This window comes from Rattus norvegicus, chromosome 10, assembly GCF_021556685.1.
Source record: "Rattus norvegicus strain SHRSP/BbbUtx chromosome 10, alternate assembly SHRSP_T2T, whole genome shotgun sequence".
NCBI lineage: Eukaryota > Metazoa > Chordata > Mammalia > Rodentia > Muridae > Rattus > Rattus norvegicus.
The window spans coordinates 10,377,277-10,400,450 of NC_141543.1; the positions used below are offsets into that span (position 1 = coordinate 10,377,277).

General features: G+C 43.5%; 2 long non-coding RNA genes across 3 annotated transcripts; both read right to left on the bottom strand.

The window, feature by feature from the left end:
- On the bottom strand, nt 1–6,630 carry LOC148002747 (uncharacterized). 2 transcript variants are annotated; one of them, XR_015631404.1, is made up of 3 exons: nt 6,444–6,630; nt 3,620–3,759; nt 1–271 (listed from the first exon to the last, which is right to left on the bottom strand). It is a non-coding gene; the product is annotated as an uncharacterized LOC148002747 (long non-coding RNA). The 2 variants fall into 2 exon arrangements; XR_015631405.1 differs by lacking the exon at nt 6,444–6,630 and adding an exon at nt 4,562–5,495.
- Nucleotides 6,631–12,230: 5,600 nt separating this feature from the next.
- Nucleotides 12,231–23,125, bottom strand: LOC100911627 (uncharacterized). Its single transcript, NR_131094.1, has 2 exons — nt 22,742–23,125; nt 12,231–14,716 (listed from the first exon to the last, which is right to left on the bottom strand). It is a non-coding gene; the product is annotated as an uncharacterized LOC100911627 (long non-coding RNA).
- Between the last annotated feature and the right edge of the window lie 49 nt (nt 23,126–23,174).

Below are 23,174 nucleotides of genomic sequence, written 5' to 3' on the forward strand. Positions count from 1 at the left end.
AAGATCAAATGGCATGTTCTTTTGTACAAGGGTGAGTGCAGAACTAGTACATACAGTGGTTAACAGAGTGGCAGCAATGTGTTTCGTATACACTCATCTTTGCTGAGGGAAGTTGAGACAATCTCCTTGTTTAGAATATGCTAGCATAAAAACTTGAGGCAACCTTCCAGCTTCTGCTTCCTTAGTGCTGGTTACAGGTGTGTGCCGTGGACCACCACAGCTTGACTTGCACATGGAGTTCATATCTTGAGACAGTGAATTGCTGCTTCAGCTGTGAAAGGCAGAATTTTGTGATAAGTGGTGTTAAACCACTCATAGCTGAAACAAAACTTATAAGGTGAGTGTGATAAGCAGGGCTCCTAAAAATTCTACGTCGGGGCTACAGAGATTGCTCATCAACTACAAGCACTTGCTTTAAAGGACCCTAGAGTTTGTTTCCACCAAATCAGACCAGTCAGGATGGCCTTTTACTCCAGTTCCAGGGGATTGACACCTCAGACTCCTCAGACACCCAAGAGCATGTGGCATTGGCATTACACATTATTAGAAAGTTTGTAAGAAATAATGTGACATTTCACAGCAATTATATTTTTCTTTTTGTTTTGGGGACAGGGTCTTACTATGTATCCTTAGCTGGAATGGAATTTGCTGTGAAGATCAGGCTGTTCTTTTTTTTTTTTTTTTGGTTCTTTTTTTCGGAGCTGGGGACCGAACCCAGGGCCTTGCGCTTCCTAGGCAAGCGCTCTACCACTGAGCTAAATCCCCAACCCGATCAGGCTGTTCTTGAACCCAGGTTTATCTTGCTCAACTTCCCAAGTAACAGGAATTGAGGTTTTTGTTTGTTTTATTCTTAAAAAAAAACAAAACAAAAAACAATGTCATGTGTTCTAGCCTGGCCTTGAATCCTCCTGTCTCTACTTCCTAAATGCTGGGATTACAAGCATGTACCACTGCTATTCAAGGGATCAAATTCTATATGCTAAAATACTCTGCCAACAGCTGTGGTGTTTTATGTCACCCTGTGGTTTTCTATCAAATGACGAGGCTTTCAACACTATCAGGACATATTTATATCTTGTCCTTTGGGTACTGTATGTAGTAGGTAAAAGACTTGGGAGAGTTTTGTAGCAAGTGGCATATGGTACTTATTTTAGACAAATTCAAAGCCAAAACATAGATGAGTTGTTGGGACAATTTTCTAGTAAAGGGTTGTGGAATCTCCCAAACTAGAACGAATGATGACCACACAGTAAAGGTAAAGTTTAGGGAACATGAAAAGCATTTTAACAATGATGTATCAGTTTATCATCTATAGTTATGTGGGGGAAAAAGTCTCAGAAGGTTTTCATTTGCTGTCCAGATGGTTTTAATCCTTTTTTGACCATTTTAATGATGCATAATGAAATTTACTCGTTGTATTGACATCCTTGTTTCCTTACATGTAGTCTGTAGAACTGATTCAACATGCCAACCTTAAATATGGAGAATTTACTATTGTGGATACAGCTTTTGATATTTTGATGACTAAATTTATTTGCATGAATTTTCTACTAGAAACAAGATATGAGCTGAAACAAGAAAACATCCTGTAGCTGAGAAGTACTTTGTTTTAAAATTACATTTAACATGTATGGATATATGTGGGAGTGTGATTTCCCCCACTATGTACAATTAATGAATGTACAATTAATAGGGGATTCTCCCCCACTATCTGTGTCCCAGAAAACTAGTGATCAGGTTTGCTGCAAGCTCCTGTCTGAGATACAATCCTATTGCTGTGAAGGGGCACCATAACCGAGGCAACTAATAAAGAATTTAATGGGGGGCCTGGAGGTTGCTCAGTTTCAGGGCTGAGTTCGTCATCGTGCCAGAGAGGCAGCAGACAGGCATGTTGTTGGGGCAGTAGCTGAACGCTTACACCTCATCTTCAAGATGAAGGCAGAGCCAGCTAGAATGGGGCTGGCAGTCTCCCCCATGACACAGCCCCTCCGTCATGGCAACACCTCCTACTCTAGCAATGTACCAACGAAGAACCAGACTTTCAAACAGGAGTTTATGGGGCCATTCATCCACATTGCATTTTGCTGCTTCACTGGCTCCAAGAGTACTTTCTGGTAATTTGTGATATCCTGTTTAAAAATCAGGATTGGGACTGGAAAGTGCTTAAAAAAACCCACGTCACACCACAATTACCAGACCCCCAAAGGCATGTGGACACAGGTGAGCATACCCACTTTTTAAAAAATTAGGCTAAAACCTAGGAAGCGCAAGGCCCTGGGTTCGGTCCCCAGCTCTGAAAAAAAGAACCAAAAAAAAAAAAAATAGGCTAAAATTTCTCTTCAAATGCATCAAGTAAAATTTAGCAGCTGTATATATTTTGTATGTGCATTAATTTTTTGGCTGCATATTTTTATGTGCACCATGTACATGCCTGTTGCCTACAAGGGTCAGAAGAGGACTTTAGGTCCTCTGGAACTGAAGTTAATTGATGTTTGTGAATGTTCATGTGGGTGCTGGTTATCAAACCCAGGTCCTCTGACTCCTTTTTTATTCAAGCCAGTGACCAAGAGCAGGCTTCCATCACAAAACTCTTGACTGTAGGATTTATAAAACCCAAAACCACAAGTACAGAACACCAGCTGTAGGCTGGGTCTGTCAGTGTATATGGTAGCTTTACCTGCTATGGGTCGAGTGTGCCTACCACTCAGGGAGAGAGAGCATTGCATCTCTTGGAACTGGAGTTACCACTGACAGTTGTAAACATGTGGATGCTGGGAATGGAACCTGGGTCCTCAGGGAGCAACAAATGCCCTTAACTGCTGAGTTATCAATCTAGTCGTGGCTTTTATTTTTTCATAAGCATCATCTAAAGGAAAGAACACTTTGATCTGTTAATCATCTTATGAACATTTCTCACAAGGAAAAACCTTGGGTTCTGCAAAGCAAAACATGGTTCCAGTGGAGAAGTGTGGGGTTAGGATAAGCTGACCTCTCCTGGACCACTTGATTTCCCCCACCTTATTCTAGTTACTTCCAAGTTTGTGACTTATTAGATGAGTAATACTGGATCCTTAGGTCATTACTTAACTGAGGCACCCTTTGTTTTACAGAACTTGTACAGCAGTTGGTTTTGTAAGGTTTCCCTCTGAGCCCTATGAAGAGAGGCAGCAATGATCCTGAAAGGCCAATGAAGAGGGTTGTGAGCCAGAGAGTCCAAACATTTTATGGTACCAGAAAATACTGGACTCTGTCTTTGACCCAGACTGTCTCTAAATTGTGTCTCTAAATTTTATTAATTTTTTAAAAAAGATTTGTTTTTACATGCATTGGTGATGTGTCTGCATATGTGTGCAAGAATGTCAATTCCTCTGGAACTTAATTTACAGACAGTTGTGAGCTGCCATGTGAGTGAGTGCTGGGAAATGAACTCTGGTCTTCTGGAAGAGCAGCCAGTGCTCTTAATCCCTAAGCCATCTCTCCATCCCTGGGTTTCTTGTATAATACTTGATTGATTAGCACAGAAATAGGACTCTCCCAGAGCCATGTATAGACCTTGAGAAAGAAAAACTGAGTCTTGACCTTATTGGTTTGGGAGAACCATTTTTGCAAGGGGATCTACCTGGGCACGGATGTCTTTGGAAAACTGGAGATGTTTGATATCAGCAGCTGTGTTGAGTCACCTGTGACAAGCCTCTTTCCTTTAACTAGGTCATGTTTAGAGCAACTAATCCTGCCATGCTCAGTTGGTGGTGGGGTGGCCTGAGAGGAAACATAAGACAGGTTACCTCTGGGACTGTGTAGACATACACCTGTGTAGAACATGGATAATAATAATACATAAGACATAATAATGAAGTTAACTTCTCTGGCAAGTGGACCACCTTTATTCCCAGCTCTCAAGAGACAAAGGCAGGGCCAGTCTGGATCAGCCAGGGCTACTCAAGAGAAACCCTGTCTCAAAAAACCCCACATTAATCCTCTAAGGTCATAGAATGGGTGAGTCCATTATCTGAGTCAATGGCACATGCATCTTGAATCGATCAAGAACCTGTAAGACTCGACTACCGCCAGGGCATTTTCTTCCTGAGTATAGCAAAGCCTTCGCTCATCCTACAAATAAAAAGATTCCTACAAATACCTGTAGACATTTGTATCCTGTGTGAGGATGCTTCATCTCAGTGAAGTCAACCTTTCATCTCTCTCCAGGAGTTGGTCCCCTCAGGTGGACCTGGGGTACCTTTCATTCCATATTGGATTCCAACTTGACACAAGCTACAGTCCACTGAGTGGAGGGATCCACAATTAAATAAAGGCCTTGAAATCTCAGCACTCGGGGGCGGCGGCGGGGACAGATATCTCTGTGAGTCTGAGCTAACCTGATCTATAGATGGGGCTCACACATCCTGTCTCAAAAACAATCCACCTACCTCTGCACCATGTTTTTCTCATCCTTATTTTTAAAGTTTGGTTGTTTGGTTTGGTTTGGTTTGGTTTGGTTTGGTTTGGTTTGGTTTGGTTTGGTAAATCATGGCATGAACATTGAAGGCTGGCAAAGGCATACCTGCTGTTGGTATAGGTGGTTACCCACTTGTCCCTTCCCCACAGCAGAGGCTAGTAGAGCACGATCAGTTCTGCATTTTGGAACAACTGTCCTGGACCTCTGGATTCTGTGAACAAGACTGCATTTATCTGTGAAGAGGTCAATGTCTGCCCTGGCAAGGGAAGATCCTGGAAATCCAGGCAGCTGGCCTGGGAGAAGCCATTAGGTCCTCGTAGCAATGGAGGAAGATCCTCAGGTCATTGGCATTAATGTTGCTGAGTTGAGGCTCCGGATGGTAGTGAAGGTGCAGTGAGCTGGCACAGCGGCAGGCCGTGACATTGATACAGGTCTTTGACATACATAGGTCATCTGCCCCAGCAGGAGGGTCTCTGCAGCATTAGGGGGCTATCAAGGTCTTGGCGAGAGGTGAGCTTGTCAGCCTCTTTTACCAACATAAAGGGCCTGGCTTGTTTTGATTTAAATAGTTAATGGACCCCATAGACTCATGATTTTGAATGTGTAGCCCACGGGGAAGTAGCACTGGGGAGTTAAGAGTGTGACCTTGCGGGGCTGGGGATTTAGCTCAGTGGTAGGGCGCTTGCCTAGGAAGCGCAAGGCCCTGGGTTCGGTCCCCAGCTCCGGGGGAAAAAAAAAAAGAACCAAGGAAAAACAAAACAAAACAAAACAAAAAAAGAGTGTGACCTTGTCGGAGGAAGTGTGTCACTGAGGGGCAGGGAGCTTTGAGGTCTCCTGTGCTCTCAAGCTATGCCCAATGTGGCAGTTTCCTTCTGTTGCCTGCAAAACTCTCAAGGGACTCCAGCACCATGTCTGCCTGGATGCTGCCATGCTTCTTGTCATGATGATAATGGACTGAACCTCTGAACTGTAAGCCAGCCCCAATTAAATGTTTGCCTTTATAAGAGTTGCTGTGATCATGGTGTCTCTGCACAGCACTAAAACCCCAAGACATGGCTATAGAACCTAAGGAGGCTATTGTGAGGTCACTGGGTCCAGGTGCTTCTCTAGGTATGCCAGGAGTCTGCACCAGGGTCCAGTGTCTGAGTCAAGATACCCTTCCCAATGGGTTTCAAAGATGAAAAAGTGGAGTGGATAAATGATATCAGGTCAAGCCAAAGCTTGGAGTTAGGGCCCACATTGAGTCTTGGAAAGCCCATTCCTCCACCTTTGTCTAATTGAAGAGCTAGAACCCACCATGGTTGAACAGATGGAATGAACTATTTTAGCAAATCCTGAAATTGATAGGCAGCAGTATGCTCCTGCTCCCAAGAATTCACAAACTTTTCATGATCTGAGGTGTGGTGATCCAGAGGAGAGCTCCCTTTTGAGAGGCAAAGAACGCTTTTTTTTACCTTGGGTGAGCTCATAAGCCAGAAAGGAGACCTCCAGTTTACAAAGTTGAGGCTGTTCATTTGAGACATTTTTCCAGTGTCTGAAGTTACGTGAGTGCCTTTAAGCAGCTGGTGGAGTCAGGCCAGGTGAAGGTCATCCATGTATAGGAACAAGGTTGAATTCAGATAACATACCCAGAAGTGAAGTTGTGACAGCGGGGGTGGAGGGTAGGTAGGATGATCCTCTCACAGGGATTGTCTATCAATATCCAAATATCAGTTTATTCACTTTCACGGGGATTGTATATCAATATCTGAATACCAGATTATTCATCATTATTCAGATTATGATGCATAACAGTAGTGAAGTTAGGTATGAAGTAGCAAAAAAAATTTATGGTGGGGGGTGACCCAACATGAGGAACTATATTAAAGGTTTGCAGCATTCAGAAGGTTGAAAACCACCACATTAAGTCCTTTGAGAGGGCTTCTCCTAGTATTGCCAGGGAATTTCTAAACCCTTAGTGTAATCATGTCCAGGCTAACTAGCTTACCTGACCAGGCACTGGATCCGTCTACTCAAAGGCAAACATGAACTGGCTCACTGCTGCCAGGGTAATGGAGGTGGTATTTTCCTTTAGGTGCAGGACCTGATGATCTGCTGGGAGGAAGCTAAGCAGTATACAGGTTAGGAAGAGTTGGATGGCCTCAATATGATTCTTCATGATCCAGTGATCCTGGGTCAGCAGCTAATCTGGGTTCTCTGGCTTGTGGACTGAGAGGATGTGTTCCCAGGGCAACTGGCATGGAGTGAGGATGTCTGATTCTAACAACCTTGATATGAAGAGCCATCCCTAAACCCAGCCTTTGGCTCACAGAATACTGCTGATTGTTGTGGCTATAGCCAGGGGGCTTACCATGGCAAGTAGATGGTGCGTTCCCAAGCTCAGAGGGTTTGTTCTTTCCCATAAACTTTACAAAATGTTGTAGATCCTAGAGCAAGTTGCTCTAGGGAATCAGAGGTTGCTTCCACTGTGGGATCTAGAAAGGCTAGGAGATATTTTTCAGACAGGGCAGTTCATAAGCAGGTACAAATAAGATTTAAGTCTCTAGAGGTGTAAAGGTGACACTCAACTTCCATAGGATGTCGTAATCTATGGGCAAAGCACCCCAGGACTTTCACGAAGAAGTGGGTCAAATGTCTGTGAAGCATATTGTCTTTTCTAGTGTAGGGTGTGGTGATCGTTCATGACCACACTAGTGACCTCCAGAACTGGCACTTTTGTTTGCAACTGGACTCAACTGAGTTTTTTTTTTAAAGATTTATTTATTTTTATTTATATGCGTACACTGCAGACACACACCAGAAGAGTGCACAGTATCCCTTTACAGATGGTTGTGAGCCACCATGTGGTTGCTGGGAATTGAACTCAGGACCTCCGGAAGACCAGTCAGTGCTCTTTACCACTGAGCCATCTCTCCAGCCCTCAACTGAGTTCTTAAAACAGATATCTACCCTAGTAACCACCACAGACTAGTAGGTGGCCTCCCAGTAGTGCTGTGACCAATGGCTCACAGAGACTTAAGAGAGTAGAGACCACCCCTGTCATTTTGAGTCACTTTTGTCATTTTGAGTCACTATTACTTTTCCCTGCAGCCCAGAAGTACCTTCTTTGGCTTGGAGCCTCTAGGAACTCCATTTCTCCAATGTTTCTTTATTTACAGTAAGCACACTCGTCCTTTTCTAACAGAGGCCTCTCCATCTTCACCAAGTTTTGCATTACAGGCTTGACATGGTCAGTTGAAGGGTCAAGTCTAGCTGACTGGAGTGTGGCCTTCATGTTATTGGCCTATTGACAAGTGGCTTAGTTGGTGGCCTGGCATCCTATCCCTTTCTTCACGAGTCTCGATTATTAAAGACCTTTTGGGCTACTTCTAGGAGCTGTAAACATCCATGCCTGAAAAGCACTCGAGGCTTGGAGCTTTTTTCTAATGTCAGGAGCAGATTCAGGAACAAAGTCAAATGTAAACAAATCCTTAGCATTTTCTGGGTATAAAAGGCTGTAAGGGCAGTTCTCAAAGACACAGGCAGACATTCAGTGAACACGTCAGGGTTCCTCTGGCTCTTAGAGAACCTCAGTGGTCTTTCCAAAGTTTTTGGTTTTGGTTTTAAAAAGTAGAGTATCATTGTGTACCCATGGTTGTCCAAGAACTTACTATATAGACTAGATTTAAAGTCGAGAGATCCACCTGCTCCTGCCTCTCTAGAGTCAGGATTAAAGATGGGTACCACTACGCCCATGTTTTTACGGTCTGTATTTCTGTTTTGTTGTTTGACATGGATTCACATAGTTCTGCCTCTATCTACCAATGGCTTATATGACACACTATACGATTAAGCAGTTACAACAAACTTAGCTTAAGGCATTTTTGTTAAAAAGAAAATTGTTTACCAGGTGGTGGTGGCCTACACCCTTATCCCAGCATTTAGGAGGCAGAGGCCATGGGATCTGTAGTTTGCAGCCAGTCAGGTCTACAGGACAGCCAGGGCTACACAGAGAAACCCCGTCTCCAAAAAAAAGAATTTAAACTTAGTCATGAGTTGGGCTACTGATAATGGAAGTAATATAATGTAACGATAAATGACATATCTGGAAGGGCACAACTATGAAATGTCACAATTGTTTGGTATCGTCAAAAAATATTTAGGTTGAAATTTTTTTTTTTCCGGAGCTGGGGACCGAACCCAGGGCCTTGCGCTTCCTAGGCAAGCGCTCTACCACTGAGCTAAATCCCCAACCTAGGTTGAAATTTTATAAGATTTCACCTTAGTTTTTTTTTCTCCCCAAGAAAGGATCTCACTATGTATCTCTGGCTGTCCTGGAAATCTATGTAACCAGACTGGCTTTCCACTCATAGATTCAACGGCCTCTGGCTCCTGAGTGCTGGGATTAAGAGCATGCACCATCACACGTGGCAAAGTTTTGCTTTTAGCAAAGCCTTGTTTTATTTGTCTGTGTAATGATACCCCTGTTTCTACCTCCTAAGTGCTGGGATGAAATGAAAATTTCTGAATGAAAAGGTGTAGAATCAACATCAATTTTAAAGTTTTTTTTTTTTTTTTTTCGGAGCTGGGGACCGAACCCAGGGCCTTGCGCTTCCTAGGTAAGCGCTCTACCACTGAGCTAAATCCCCAGCCCCCAATTTTAAAGTTTTATGGGACTGGAGACATGGCTCAGTGGTTAACAGCATGTACTCCTCTTGTAGAGGACCTGAGTTCAGTTCTCAGCACCTACATCAGGTGGCACACAAATGCCTGTAACTCTAGGTAGCTCTCTTTGTGTCTGTGTGCGTGTGTGCGTGTGTGTGTGTGCGCGCGCGCGCGCGCGTGTGTGTGTGTGTGTGTGTGTGTGTGTGTGTACACCACCACCTGTCCCACTCACAAATAAGTAGTAATTAAAAGAGAAAAAAAGAGAATGTTTCTTTGTTGAGAAAGAAAATTAGGAAGGGAAGGAGGGAAAGAAAAAAAAAAGACAATTTTTGGTCAGTTATGGTACCATAAGTCTTTAATCCAGACACTCCAGAGACAGGGAGATCTTTGAGCTTGAGGCCAACTTTGTCTACATACAATGAATTCCAGGCCAGCTAGGGATATACGGTAAGGCACACTTTGAGAGAGGGTGGGGGGAAGAGGGTGCGAAGAAGGAAGAAGGAGAAGAGAGGGAGAGAATGAGAAGACATAGGCCTTGGCCCTGGGTCATAGGGTCAAGGTTTACCCATCCTGTGCCTGCTGCAGCCAGGTAAGCTCTGAATTAACACTTGACACCCTCCTCCCCAGACTTATACCCCTTCCTCTGGGAACATTCCTTAGAATATTACCCAACCCTGTCCTTGGAACTTGAAATCAAGATGCATCTCTTTGCTTTTTTTAAACTGCTTGCCCACTATTCATCTGTAGCTGCCAACCAGTGCATGGTGTTTTGTTTTTTTGTTTTTTGCTTTTTTTGCCTTTAAAAGCTCCCTGCAGAAGACAGGTATGGTGGCACATGCCTTTAATCCCAGCACTTGTGAGGCAGAGCAAGTGAATCTGACTTCAAGTCCAGTGTAGTTTACAGAGTGAATTCCAGGACAGCAAGGGATATTTCAGAGAAATTCTGTCTTTTTTTTTTTTTTTAAATAAGGTGTTCTTCTTCTTTTTTTTTTTTTTGATTTATTTTATTTATTATATATCTAAGTACACTGTAGCTGTCTTCAGATACACCAGAAGAGGGCATAAGATCTCTTTACAGATGGTTGTGAGCCACCATGTGGTTGCTGGGAATTGAACTCATGACCTCTGGAAGAGCAGTTGGGTGCTCTTAACCGCTGAGCCATCTCTCCAGCCCGAGAAATTCTGTCTTGATCGATCAATAGATCAACACACACACACACACACACACACACACACTGAAAGAGCAAACAAGCAAGCTCCCTTCCAGCAGAAAGCAGTTGGAGTTGTTCTCAGAGAACTGTTTCTCTGCTGGTCTACAGAGTGAATTCCAGAGTGTAGCCAGAGCTATATAAAGAAACCCTATCACTAGCAAGCAAGCAAGCAAGCTCCATGGAAGGTAGTTGGAGTTGTTCTTTGAAAACTGTTTCTCTCTGAGCATTTGATGGCTGGCTTAATGAGAACTCTCAAATTTGGAATCATTTTTTTCTATTTTTTAAAAAAATTTGGGGTTGGGGATTTAGCTCAGTGGTAGAGTGGTTGCCTAGCAAGCGCAAGGCCCTGGGTTCGGTCCCCAGCTCTGAAAAAAAGAAAAAAAAAAAACCAAAAAACCCCAAAAAATTTATTATTTTTGTTTATATGAGCACACTGTAGCTGACTTCAGACACACCAGAAGAGGGCGCTGGATCCCGTTCCAGATGGTTGTGAGCCACCATGTGGTTACTGGGATTTGAACTCAGGACCTTGGGAAGAGCGGTTAGTGCTCTTAACCACTGAGCCATCTCTCCAGCCTGGAAACTGTTTTTAATGCGTGATGGACCTTGGAGAGTCTGCTCCATGACAGCTCAGTTTGTAGCGACTGCCTACGATGCAGGAGGCCTTAGGTTAAATTCTATCATCGAAAACAAACACACACAATTTAAGTTATCTAGGATTTTTTTTTTTTACTTTTCAGGGTTTTTAATAGTCACATGCAGGTCTGGTTCATTTCAGCTCCTTCACTGCCAAACCTGAGGGTAGGGACTGCTTCAGCTCTCTGCCTTCTCCTGTCTGTGACAACCAGGGTGTGGAGATACTGCTACTGCGGCCTTGACCTTCATGTTATCCTTGTTCCTAACCTTGACAGATCTGGCATCCTTCCCCGGGCTGTGAGTAGAAAGTCCTTGATTTCTTCATTTTCAGAGGCATGGTGCTTGGCTCTGGTCAAGTTATATAGTTCTTGATAAGTGCTTCCCTCAGATTACTTGCATTATTTTAAAAACATAGATTAATTTAAGGTTTGTCCTAAAATATTAACCAGTGGAAAAAATATTTTCCCTAGTAAATTCAAAGGTACAGCACACACACACACACACACACACACACACACACACACACACACACACCAGTAATTTTCTATATACTACCTAGATTTAAAACTAGTCTTCCTGTAGGGTGGTGGTGCATGTCTTTAGTCCAAGCATTAGGGAGGCACAGACAGGTGAACTCTGAGTCTGAGGTCAGCCTGGTCTACCCAGTGAGTTCCAGGACAGCCAGGGCTACCCAGAGAAACCCTGACTCAAAACAAACAAACAAACAAACAAACAAACAAAAAAAACCCCCCAAAAACCTCAAAATAAATAAATAATAAATAAATAATCCACCCACCAGTCCTAACAGGCATAGAAATTTAAGGGTCAACAAATCCCTTGGGGAAACATAAGAATAGTTTCAAATTCAACAATCTCTGGACTTACTGGATAAGCCCTTATCTCAGTACTTTGAAACAGTATCAGTAATTCAAGGTTAGCCCCAGGTAACCCAGATCAAGTTCTGAACCAGCCAGGTTCTGACCCTGTTTTAACTGCAACTCCAAAACAAAAATAAAACCAGACTTTGATGAGTTCAGAAAAATTGAAATCATTTTCAAGAATTTTACTACAGAAAGACTTGCCGCACAAGGATTAAGACCTTGGAGTTCAGGGGCTGGGGATTTAGCTCAGTGGTAGAGCGCTTACCTAGGAAGCGCAAGGCCCTGGGTTCGGTCCCCAGCTCCGAAAAAAAGAACCAAAAAAAAAAAAAAAAAAAAAGACCTTGGAGTTCATGCTGGGCTGTTATGAAGTTTGAGATCACTAGGAAAGGATCACAGACTCAATCCAGTTACAATTAGATAAATTTATTAAAACTGCTAGCTGGGTGGCAGTCTTAAAGTCAAATCAAAAGCATACCACTCAGGAGGGGTTGAGAGAAGGATTTTTAAACCAAAAACCACAATTACTTAATTTTTCGGTAGATTTGCAACTATATGAGAAACTTCCCTGCATACAGCTCTAAGCAAGTTACAAAAGCCTGTGCCAGCAGCTAATCATTTCACAGTTACACCGTTTTGGGGAGGGAGACAGGACGTCAGGAGTTTATCTTTCAAGAATTAAAGTCAGAGGACAAAGCCTAAAATCAGTACTGGGTACAGAATGGAATCCAGTCATTGATCTGTGTTGGAGGACAGATTGGTACCAAGCCTGCAGGGCTCCTAGAGCAGAGTCGGTTCTACTTTTAATGCACACCAGTCACCAATTTAAAATGCAAGGCTGACTGGGATGACAAGGAATAAATAGTAAAAGACTGGGCCCAGTGTGGGTGTTAAAGATGGGGGTGGTAACCCATGAGGACCAAGAAAAGAGAGACTGGTAGTGAAGCCTCAGCTCACTCCTTTGCCCTTCAAGCTTTTCCTGAGACATGTTTCCCATAAACTCCTGAGCTACTGACATAGAAGCACTTTTCACCTAAGGCAGTACAACATATGTCCTCCCTTCACAATTAAAATCTAGTCCTCAATGGTTCTGTAAAACCATTTCTGCTAGGGAAACTGCTTGTTTTTCAAGTTGCCTGATGGAGTCCTTTAGGTGCTGCATGTCTTTGTCTACTTTGTTACTGAGCATTTTAATCCTGGTCTTGCATAACCAGGGCTGACATCCCAAGGCAGCCACACCAGTGACTCTTGCTTTCAGGAGGAGGGGCTAACTCTATAGCTGGAATTGCTATTCTCTTTTATCTGGACCTCACAATGGGAACTTCCTTTATATGTAGGCAAAAGTTTTCTACCCTTCTCTCCAGCATACATGCCAACTTGGGAGAGGGTATTTCCTTGGGAGAGATTAACTTTCTGGGGCCAAAATTCAAGGTGCATAGCTGTTACATATCTAGCAAGCTCAGGCCCACCATGTCTAGTGCAATGCTAATAGGCGCTGGAGGTGCATGCTGATGTGCTCAGACCAGTGACGTATAGCTGAGTACTCAGGCTTTGCTAGAACGGGAAGCTAGCTGATTACAAACTGAAGAAGAGATTAACCTTTTCCTTGGAAATCTCCCAGGGTGAGTCTAGTTTCTTTGTTTTACTATTTACATTTTCTAGTTGGGATAACAGATCGACCTCTATCTCTACATAAAAGAGAAGCCTGGGACCTTGACAAAACCAATAATCTCTCCCAAGGCTGGGGGCGGGTATGATTTATCCAATTATATAATAACTTTAAGTCTTAAGCTCGGGAATCACTAGGGGATGAAACTTTAAGTGTGTTCTGGAATAGGGTTGAAGCTGCTGTCTATTACTGTAGCCCCTTGACCATGACTGTGGATAGATTTACTACCATAGGTGAAATGGCCTGAGGAGTGAGGAGAGAGAAAGGATACAACCTAATCCCTGGTTGAGGCAACCAGCTCTTTTCAGGACCTATGGGATTGGCTTGGTAGTATGGAACCTTTTTCTGTATAGTGAATTCTACCCCAGGACTATTTCCATAATTCTTAAATTTAAGTACAAATCCCCAGGTCCGGCCTGTAAGCCAATTTTTGGCATTCAATCCATTCCAGGCCACAACCTTTAAAGTAAAGGGATTACAGGTCCCAGGTTTGCAATCCCGGGAAGGATATACCCGTTGAATGGAGATGTATGGGTCTTTATGGCCACCGTGGTCAGACTCAGTCTCGCAGCCTGGGGTGGAGCAATGATAATCCTTTTCCCACCTGTGACAATGTGTAGGCCCATCAGCTGGGCATGCATAAAATGGTGATGACCAAAAGGATATTTCCTGCATTTTGGTCCCACACCCCGGGTGAACTAGACTATAAATTCCCCATTCAGCTATAAGTTCATTGTTATCAAAGAAATCACACAGGTCAAATTTAAACACAGGTTGGGAGTTGACACTCCTGAAAACACCTATTATTTTCCTATCTGAGGTTCGAGACAGATCCCAATCCCAGGCTTCAACATTTTTAACTGGCTGGGAGTGACCTATAAAGATTCCCAAAATTAGCGCCAGTCTGAGTTCAAGGTGCACATGAGCCACACCTTTAGAGGGCACTGGGGATATTGCGTTACCCTTCATTCTGTCACCTTTCTTCTGGTGGCTGTGTCTGCCTTTAGATGGATGTGGTAGTTCCAAGCTGCAGTCCCTGCCACCTTGATGGTCCTTGGTGTTGTCAGGATCACAGGGTATGGTCCCTTCCAGGAAGGTTCCAGAGTCTTGCTAGCTAAGCGGTAAGTCTCCAAGTTGAAACCTGTATGCTGTTCAGTCAAGGGTGGTGGGCGTAACAGACGGCTCTGGATTCTCTAGTTGTCTGCTGCAGTGCCTGTAAAGACTTGAAGGAATGATTAGACATGTCAATAATCTGTGGCCTTCCCTTGACAGGAATAAGTGGATGCAGTTGGCCAAATATTTCAAATAGTATCAACTTGTCCTCGTAGGGGACAGGGAGCACCTGATCTTAAAAAATAATGGCAGCTTTGACACTTTGGGCCCAGAATTTAATTAATCTTTAACAGTTCTATTATTTCTACCTGTCCCGAACCCTGTGACCTGAGGCACAGTGTAATCTGCAGCACATTCCTAATGTTTTAGCTAAGTGTTGAGACATTTTGGCCATGAAAGCCAGGTCTCTATCAGACCCCCAAAAGGAAGAAATGTCAAACTGGGGAATGATCTCCAATAGTAACTTCTTAGTAATGAAAGTAGCTTTTTTCTGACTTGGTAAGAAAGGCTTCTGCCCACCCTGAAAAAGTATCTATAAAACTAGCAAATACTGGGAGCCAAACATTGCTGGAGCAAATGCAGTAGAGGTCAATTCCTAGTGGTAACCAGGTTAAGCCCTCTTTTGCGAAGATCCACAGGTGCTGGTTTTTCTCCTCTGAGATCCACCTGGGTGCAGACATTACAGTGGCACGTGATTTGTTCAACTCTTTCATCCAGATAGTGTAGAAAGTACCGGTTCCTAACTAACTTCTAATTTGGTCAATCCAAGGTGTATAATCAATGAATTAGTGAGAAGAGATGGGCCAGGGCTTCTGGCAGGATAGTATCCATCTGGAAGAACTTACCAGTCTGCTGTCAGTGAACCCATGTTGTTTGGTTCAATTTTCTTTCTCTATAGTATACACAGGCTATTCTAGCAGGTTTGGCTCAGGCAGGAGGGTGAGAGTTGAGGAGGATGTAATATTTGTAGTGGTCCTACTGGCTCTGTGGCCACTCTTTTTGAAATGGCATCAACAAATCTGTTGCTTCATGCTTCAGCTGAGTTGCCGTTCAGGTGTACTGGACAATGAATACCAACAAGCTTTCCCAGCTGCCAAACAGCCGCTAGAAGAGCTGAGAGCAGAAAGGTGAGAATCTGATCCTGAGTGCATCCAAAAGGAAAGCCTGATGATGGGTGAGGCATGTGTTTGACACCAGTCCTAAGAGGCTTCCTGAAGGAGTATTTCAACAGACTGAGGAGTAGTGACAACCAACTCCTGTCCTATAATGGTCAGTTCATCAGTTTCCTGTAGCAACAGTGTGGTGGCATCAATGGCCTGGATGCTGGATGGCCATCCTGCTGCAATCAGGTCTAGGCGTTCACACAGATGGGGCACAGGCCACTTCCATGGTCCCAAAGTCTGAATCAATACACCTTTCCCCACTCAATTACGTTTCTCCAGAAACAAGTAGCAGCATCAGGTACTCTGAGCACTGGGGCTGACACCAGAGATTCCTTCAGACTTTAGAAGGCCTCCTTTTCCTAGCTTCCAGCTCAAGGGGCTATTTCATTCTAGGCTCTGGTACAGTAGTTTTGCTACTTCTGCAAAGTTAGGTATCCATAGTCTACACTGAGGAATTCTCTCACCTGTCTTTTATCCTGTGGCTCAGGAATATTCAAGATAACTTGGATTCTGCTTAAGGATGGTCCAGCTGCTTCCCTCCAAGCAATATCCCACATTAGTTACCTTATTAAAGCACAACTGGGATTGTTTTCACAGACATTCAGTATCCTAGCTGCTGGAGTATTTCAAGCAATTCCTTGGTCACTTGGCACTGTTTCATGATTCAGTATGAGATCATCCACATACTACAAGAGAGTAATGTTCAGGTGCCCTTGTGGGTATTCAAACAGGTCCTCACTAAGAGCCTCATTAAACAGAACGGGGGAGTTCTTAGACCTCTGTGGTAGTAGATCCAGTTCAGTTGGCTATTGAACCTTGACTTGAGATCTGTCAATTCAAAAGGCACCAGACAGAGAAAAGGGAATCCTTCAGGTCTAAGACAGTAGAAATAGTTTCTCCTGGAGCCAATAGGCTGAGAAAAGTATGTCAGGTAAATAGTTTCTACTCTATAATTTACATTTAAATCCTGAACAGTGGTTTTGGGTGCCTGGCTAAACAACAGGGGTTGGTGGACAGCTCCAAGGTGAATTACAGGGGAACAAAATTCCTGCATCTCTAAAGTGGTTCATATGTTTTCTAGAGCCAGCTTGGGTTTCTTGCAAGTATTGTTTAACTCTTACAGGCGAAGCTGAGCTCAAGAGAGTAATAACTAGTAGCTACAGTGAGACCACTCTGGGATTACTGGTCTGTATGCCTGCTGCAGACAGCTTAAACAGTAATTCTGTTAGGAGTGGGCAGCCAGCTCCTAATTTTTCAGTATGCATTTCTACCATTTTATATTCTTCTAATAAGGGAAAATTTGCCAGAATCATTGAGTATGGACTCATTGGGTCCAGAACAGCTTTAACATGGTGATGGTGGCACAAAGTTTTAACAACAATTCTCTACTAATTAAGGGATATGAACAATTTGGCATAACAAGAAAAGAATGAGTCACAGTACCTTGTCCACGGTTAACTTCTTGGTTGTTGCTCCAGAGGTAAATTTAGTTTCTATAGTCCTTTGAACTGTGGCTCTCTCCTTAATGATGGGGCCCACGGGTCAAGTCAGCCCTGAACAGGCTTTATCCCTATTTATCAGGAACCAGAGTTTCATCGTCTATTTTCTTGTGACCATGGGCTCCTAGGGACTCATTGGTATAGTGCCCTGGCCCCATCAATCTGATCCAGTGAGATTTAAGATCAGTTTTCTTTTTCCTTGTCCATAAAGTTTTAGGCATTTGATTTTCTAGTGTCCTTTTTCTCTTACAGTAGGCACACTGGTCCTTCTTCACCCTGGCTCAGGGCTGATATGGTTGTCTGAGGTACTCTGAGCTTCCCTCAGGCCCTTCTCTGAATATGGCTGTCACTGTCCTGGCCAGCCTGTGTCTTTCTTCTCATCTTGATCTCCACTGTTAAAAGGTCTTCTGAGCTATCTCTAATGGCTGTGACCTATTCACTTCTTCAAATCCTTCAAACTTCTATAACTTGAGTATCTGGGGCTGACTGAGCAATGGAACCAGTGTTACCAGACCACCGGTTTTCTGTGACATCTACATCAATGGGAGTAGATTCCCAAAGCCTTTTGGAGATGCTCCAGGAACCCAGATTCCTGGTTTTCCCAAGTTATCTCAGATATTTTGGGAGATGAAATGGTGTTCTGGCCACTGCTCTCACTCTGGTCAGCAGTGCGTGGTGATAGGTATCAAGAGCCCCTCTCCCTTGATCAGTGTTGGGATTCCAGCCTGATAAGGATGAGGGCAATATTCACTCAGCTCTTTTCTTTATCTAACCCTGTGGCCCCTGGGCCCATAAAGGCCTTCCTGCCTCAGTCGTGATCTAATCCCTTTAATCAGTGGTAAAAAGGGCACTTAAAAGCTGCTTACAATCAGCCTGTGGGGCGAGAGCCAGCCAGATGGCGGTAAGGACAAATCAGGATAAACTCTTGGGACTGTAGGTGTAGAGTTCCCTTCAGATATAGTCAGGTCCTGGGCTAGCTCAAAGTGTGGGAATATCCTCCTCCTCTGTGGGTGCTAGAACAGAGTCCAGCATTTTACTAACGTTTTAATCACTCCTCCATGGCCTGTTTCAGCTCCTGCCTCCTGGTCCCTGCCCTGCCCTGACAATGATATGGAAGCACAGGAAAAATAAACCTTTTCTTCCTAAGTTCCTTTGATCAGGATATTTCGTAACAGCAATAGTAACCTTAACTAAAAGACACTTTGTCCAAAATTGTAAACTACAAAGGGGAAGTGCAAAGGGGACGTTACTGATTTAAAGATGAGGTCACCTTGAAAGGTTCATTTTGAGCATGGCAGTGAAGGCTTTTAATCCCAGCACTCAAGAGGCAGAGCAGGAACATCTTTGTGAGTTCAAGTCTAACCTGGCCTACGTAGTGAGTCCCTAGGACATCCAAGGCTATAAAAAAGAGACCTTGTCTAGAAAGACAGAGGGAATGAAAGAATGAAAGAAAGAAATTAATTTTTTTCTGGGCAAAGTGCTTATAAATAATTCAGTAAATGCTATATAAAGGACTCAGTAGGTATAATGCTTGCTGTGTTTGTATTTGGATTCTCAGTACTCACGTAAAGACACGATAGTGTATGTCTTTAACTCCAGAGCTGGGAAACTGAGACAGGTGGATGGCAAGTCCTTGCTGGCTAGTCAGTCTAGATGAAACAGCAAACTTTCAGTCAGAAACCCTATCTGAAAAAGTAAGATGAGGAAGCAATGGAGGAAGACATCTGTCTTTAATTTTTACTGCTATGATAAAACACTGACCAAAATACATGGAGGCGGGGTTAATTTCATTTCCAGGTAATATTCCATCACTGGGGTAAATCAGTGCGAGACCTGAAGGCAGGAACTTGAAGGGAGGACCTGAAGCAGAGACCATGGAGGAACACTGCTTACTGACTTGTTTCTCTCACCTTCTAATACAACTCAGACCCACTTGCCTGCCCAAGGGTACCATCACCAAGAGTGGGCTGAGTCCATCCACACATCATTAATCCAAAAAATGTTCTATAGACTTCCCTACAAGCCAATTCCATTGATGGAGGTATTTCCTCAACTGAGATTTCCTCCTCCTAGATGACTCTAGCTTGCATCAAGTTGAAAACTATGGAACTGTCAATGTTTTATTTCTGTGAAGAGACACCATGACCAATACAACTCTCTTTTTTTTTTAAGGGGTTATTTATTCATTTTATTTATATGAGTACACCATAGCTGTCTTCAGGTACACCAGAAGAGGGCAATAGATCACATTACAGATGGTTGTGAGCCACCATGTGGCTGCTGGTATTTGAACTCAGGACCTCAGGAAGAACAGTCAGTGGTCTTAACCGCCAAGCCATCTCTCCAGCCCCCAATACAACTCTTATAAAGGAAAACATTTAATTGGGGCTTGCTTACAGTTTCAGAGGGTTATCAGTCCATCATCATAGCAGGAAGTAGGGCAGCATGCAAGCAGATATGGTGCTGGAGAAGTACCACATCCAGATCCACAGGCAGCAAGAAGAGTGAGACTCTAGCCTGTTGAGCTTTTGAAACCTCAGAACTCATCTTCAGTGATACATCTCCTCCAAGGCCATTACCGCCCAACCATTTCTAATAGTGCTGCTCCTAGCTGATCCATCAATTAAGAAGTATTCCAAGGGGCTGGGGATTTAGCTCAGTGGTAGAGCGCTTACCTAGGAAGCGCAAGGCCCTGGGTTCGGTCCCCAGCTCCGGAAAAAAAGAACCAAAAAAAAAAAAAAAAAAAAAAAAAAGAAGTATTCCAAATGTGAGGAGATATTTAAGGAGGTTGATATGGGATATTGTGCTAGTGTGGTATTTTGGATGAGAATGGCTATTCTTATGCTGGATCTGTGCTCCCCACCCACATTTTCTTTTCTTTTCCTTAGCTCTCTCCTCTTCTAATCCACAATTAAAGATTTCATGATGGCTCTGTTTTGGCTCTGTATTTCTCATCTATTTCCATATTTCCATAGCTGTAACCATCCCTATGAAGATGATGTCTAAGCTTTCTTCTTTACTCAGAAACATCTTTTTCTGCATCCCAGAATTACCTAGATAGAGCTTCTAAATCTGTTCCTTTTTCTTCATTTTAAATCCTATTAATTATTAGTATTATCCATTTGTCCAATAATTCATGCTCAGAAATTTGTGGATTATCTAGGTTTCCATGTATCTCCACAGTTTTGTTTGTAGATGGTTTCATGTAGCTTAGACTGGCCTTAAACATGCCAGGTATCTAAGGCTTACTTTGAAATTCCTAATTCTATAATTCGAAGCCCTGGTGTTAGGGATGTGAGCCACCAAATCCACATTGCAAACTACTATTCATCAAATTGAGGGATGAGGAGAAAAGACTTAAAAATAATTCAATTTGTCTTAGAAGTACTCAATACCGAGAAAGGAAATACATGGGAAGCAAGTTGAGGGGATCATATGAGTTCATGGTAAATCTTGGTAAATGTGAGATACAAAAATGCAAATATTGATTACACAGTTGAATATGTACATGGGAGGACTATAAATTTCTATCAAACACCAATTGATAGAGAACAAATCACCCCCTTTGGTAGCTAAAATTAACAAAGGCTTCTTCAGTGTTTATGAGAAAGCTGGAGCAGCATAGCTGGCTGCTTCTGACTTGGAGTCTCTCGTGTCTGCAGAGAAGGCTTTGCTCCCACCTTCATGCATGTGGTGGCTAGCTGGTTGACAAAGTAGCCTCACAGCATATCGTCTCGTCTGGCTTCCCTCTCTCTAGGGCCACCTTACAAATGAGTGAATGAGAGGGAGTTGTAAAGACAAAACTTACATGCATGATAGTAATCACACTAACGTCAGAACTGACACTGGGGTGAGAGTACTGCTCTGCAGCCAAGCATGGCTTAGAAGTCACGGCAATCCCTCTGTAAAAGGCCGCTCAGGCCATGTTTGACATCTTATGTTTCCAATACACTAGTAGGAAGAACCAAGTCACTATCAGCTCACGGTGAAAATGTGGGGTGTGTATGTTGAAGCCCCATTACTTGAAAGTAAGATTACCAAAGAGTTCTAGATCTTTCTTCTTGCAATACCACAGCCAGACCAACTTTACCAACTACACTAAAGGTGTAATTCATCACTTTTCCTTTGCTACTAGTACTTTTTCTTTCACGTGTAACTGCAGTTTGATAACTAGTTCCTTTGTCAGTTTTAATAGCCTCATATCCATCTCTTTTGCAATTCTTTGGCTCTAGTCACTTATTGTTTCCAAACGCCTCCAGGATCTACCATCTGAATTTGTGTAATTTCCTTGGCCCAAAAGTCTGGTGCTTGGGACTTGAGTACTGCTTGCTCTCCCAAAAGACTACAGTTTTGACTCTTAGCATCCACGTGGTGGTTTCTAACCATCTGTAATTCCAGTTCTAGGATGATCTAAGACTCTCTTCTGGCCTCCACCAGCACTGCTCACATGTGGTGCACAGACATACATGCAAGTAAAACATCCACACATAAAATAAAAATAATAAATCTCTTGGAACAAACCAACAACAACAGCAACAAAAAAGTCTAATCCCAGCACCTGGGCAACAGAGGCAGGCAGATTTCTATGAGTTTAAGACCAGCCTGGCCTACAAGGAGAGATCCTGGACAGCCAAGGCTGTTCACAGAGAAATTCTGTCTTCAAAAACCAAAAAAGTCTGGTTCTCAAACTTGAATACAGGTAAGAGAACATCTAAGACCACTAATGCTCTTTGGAGTATGTCAGGAAGACTGCATGCCTCAAGCCCAACTCATTGCAATATGCTAAAAGTCCGTCCTATACCAGATTCTCAAAGAGACAAGTAGAAGCAGGTGCCAATGACTTTTCTAAAAGTGCATTCTACAAGTTAAATTAAGACAAAGTCCTCAGCAGACACTAGCAGAGTATGATTTTTCAAGGAGCACTTTTGGAAAACTGACAATGGAGAGAGAACATTTTATTCCCACACAGCTAGCTGAGGGGGGCCTGTCACTATCCTTAACATCCACGTAAAAGTTCCTAAATAAATTATGTCTCTGTGCGGGTACAAGTTGGAGGATAGGGATTTGCTCACCATTGTAAATCTAGCTTGTGAGAGGTAGGGAAGGAGGCTCACTTAGGTAATCCTGGCTATATAGGAAAATCCTGACTTAAGTGGGGGAGTATTGGTAGATGCTTTTAATCCTAGCACTCTGCAACCTGAAGCAGGAGGATCTCAGTGAGTTCGAGGTCAGACTGGTATACACAGAGAATTCCAGAACAGCCAGAACTGCCATAGTAGAGACCCTGTCTCGAACCAAACGAAAATAAAAACTGGTGGTACCACTCTGAGCGCCTTGTACTGACTGAGAACAACCTCAAATACACTGTATTACGCGAAACCAGCACAGTGGGTATGCTTGGTAACTAACCACTCTTAAAACGTTCTGACAGTATTCTACGAGTTATCCCTTCATACTCACTTAGGGTCTTACCTGGGCCGAAACTCCTGAAAGACCGACTCATTTTTTCGTTTCTCGCGCAGCATCACGCGCCTAGTGTTGGCGGTTCCTCTTTATTTCATGGGAACACCACCAATTTGGGGAAACCGACGCCTGAAGTCACAACAAGGTGGGAAGCCACGGCTTCCCGCTCTTCGGAAGACTGCACGGGATCGAAGACAGGGCTCTGGCCTCTCCTTAGGGCGCTCTCTCAGTGTTCTCCGGAGAGGAGCGACAGGGTTTGCGAGGCCTGGAGCCTCAGAAAGAGCCGGACGCAAGGGAGACTTTTCCACTGGAATACTCTAGGCACCGCTTCAGTCCTCAACAACTAGTTCCGAGGACAGCCACAGCATCTAATTACGCTGCCTTACCGGAAATGACACCACTGGTCTCCTGCAGTCCCACCCTCTGCCTTCCGGTTCCGGGT